General features: G+C 47.7%; 1 pseudogene; it reads left to right on the plus strand.

Annotated features, from left to right (window-relative positions):
• Positions 1-849: 849 nt before the first annotated feature.
• On the plus strand, positions 850-1,527 carry LOC102855712 (annotated as a pseudogene).
• Positions 1,528-2,501: the final 974 nt, after the last annotated feature.

The following is a 2,501-nucleotide window of genomic DNA, read 5'->3' on the forward strand; positions in this document are numbered from 1 at the left end:
GGGGAAGAGTATTGAGGGTACCATGGACTGCTAAGAAAACAGATTCATCCTGGAGAGGGTTAAACTGGGCTGCTCCTTGGAGGCAAGGATTCTGAGGCTTCCTCTGACTTATTTTGGTCAAGTTGTAAGGAGGGACTGGTCCTTGGAGAAGGACATCATGCTTGGGAGGGTGGAGGGCAGGCACAGGAGGGGAAGGCCCTCCAGGAGGTGGATTGATTAGGTGACTGGGGTAATCAGGATGAGTGTGTCGAAGACAATGAAATTGGCACAGGACAGAATAGAGTTTAGGGCTGTTGTACATAGGGTCGCTATGAGTTGCAAGTGACTCAACGGCACATAACAACAACAACAACTTTAACAATCTCAGTCTCTTTACTCTCTATTATAATGCTGCCAATCAGCCCAGGGGTGAGAATCTTTGTCTTCTTGATGTTGAGCTTAAATCCATATTGAAGACTACAGCCTTGACCTGCAACAAGTGCTTCAGGTCCTCCTCAGTTTCAGCAAGAATGGCTGTGTCATGTGCATAATGCAGGTTGCTGATGAGTCTTCCTCCAATCCTGATGCTATGTTCCTCCTCATAGAGCTCAGCCTCCCGGATGTTCTGTTCCCTATATAGATTGAAAAGGTATGGAGATAGGACACATCCCTGGTGTACATCCTTCCCAATTTTAAACCATGCAATGCTTCCTTGCTCTGCTCTGATGACTGCCTCCTGGTCCAAGTATAGGTTTCGCATAAGCACAATCAAGTGTTCTGAGATCCCCATTCTTCTCAGAGTCAGCCACAATTTCTTTTGTGATCCACACACTCATATACTAAACTATTTAGGGGCCCTGGGCCGAGGTGATGGCACCCTGGGCGCACTTCAACCCTGGGGTTCTGGTGCGAATGGGGCACACCGTGCTGACCTGGGGGATCACGCTGGTGCTCTTCCTACACGACACTGATACCAGAGGAGCCAAAGGAGGAGCAGACAGGCATGTTCCTCAGCCCATCCCCCTCAGGCGCTGCAGATGTTGCCTGGTGCTGCAGCCACTGAGGACCCGGCACTGTCGGGAGTGCCGCAGCTGTGTCCATGTCCGCCGCTATGACCATCACTGCCCCTGGATGGAGAATTGCGTGGGGGAGGGCAACCACCCACTCTTTGAGGCCTACCTGGTCCTACAACTGGGGGTGCTTCTGTGGGCCCTGTACCTGGCATGGTCTGGCCTCAGGTTCTCCCAGCCCTGGGGCCTCTGGTTCTGGTCCAGTGGGCTTCTTTTCGTCACATTCCTACTGCTGTTTCTCTTCTCATCGGTGACTGGCCTGCTTTTGGCCTCACACCTCTACCTTGTGGCCAGCAACACTACCACCTGGGAGCTCATCTCCTCTCACCGAATTGCCTACCTCTGCCAGCGCTCCAATAATCCCTTTGACCGAGGCCTGATTCGAAACCTGGCCCACTTCTTCTGTGGATGACCCTCAGGGTCCTGGGAGACCCTCTGGGCTGAGGAGGAGGAGGAGGGCAGCGTTCAGGCTGTGTAGGGTCACTGGAGGCAGAGTCACCATCTCGTGCCTGAAACCTACCAGGTTCTGCCTGCAGTTCCTTACTCCCATTCACTTCCTCCCAGGCCTGAGGGTGGAGGGTGAGGACAAGGTTCTGCTACTGTGAGCAGCTTAGGCCTCTGTAGGAAGGCCAGGAAGCGGACCTGTGGGCTGCTAGGGAACAAACAGACTCTTGACTTCAAGACTTCTACCTGACCCCCAAAGCCAGGCTGCCTCCCAGTGCACAATTTTATAAATTTAATAATCCATAAATCAAAATAAGTATTCAAAAAATAAACTAAGCCACATATAAAAAAAAAATTTAACAGAAGCTCCAGCTCAAAAAGTTAAACACATAGCTACCATGTTGTGGTGTACTACTGAGTTGGAACCGACCCACAGCTGACCTTCTGGTGGGTTTTCAGAAGCAGTTAATTGCATGGGAGGAGAGAGCTCATTTTTCTCCCATGGAGTGGCTGGTGGCCTCAAACAGTGTCCCTTTAGGACTGCAGTGCAGCTTCTGGTCTCTAGTTACCATATTACCCAGAAATTCCACTAGGTATACATTCAAAAGAAAAGACAAAAATACACAATAATGTATACATGAATGTTCTATAGAACATTATTTTCAATAGTCAAACTATGGAAATAACCTAAATGCCTATCAACTGACAAATGATAAATGAGATATATCCATATAATGGAGTATTATTCCATCTTATTGGAAGCAGGAGTGGCATTCACTTCCTAAACAACATGCCTCTGGAAACTCTATGAACTTTGATAAATGTTGATAGTTTTAGAGGGGCTTCTGGCCTTTTGTTCATAGGGTCAATATGAGTCATGCTTGATTCAAGGGCAATCAACAACAATTTAGAAAGTATGAAATAAAAAAAAAGAAAGTATGAAATGCTGGTCTATGGTTAACATGAATAAAATTGGAAAATTTTACACTAATTAAAAAATGATCACAA

Source organism: Elephantulus edwardii, unplaced genomic scaffold (genome assembly GCF_000299155.1).
Source record: "Elephantulus edwardii isolate Elephantulus edwardi_28Jun2011 unplaced genomic scaffold, EleEdw1.0 scaffold00028, whole genome shotgun sequence".
NCBI classification, from domain to species: domain Eukaryota; kingdom Metazoa; phylum Chordata; class Mammalia; order Macroscelidea; family Macroscelididae; genus Elephantulus; species Elephantulus edwardii.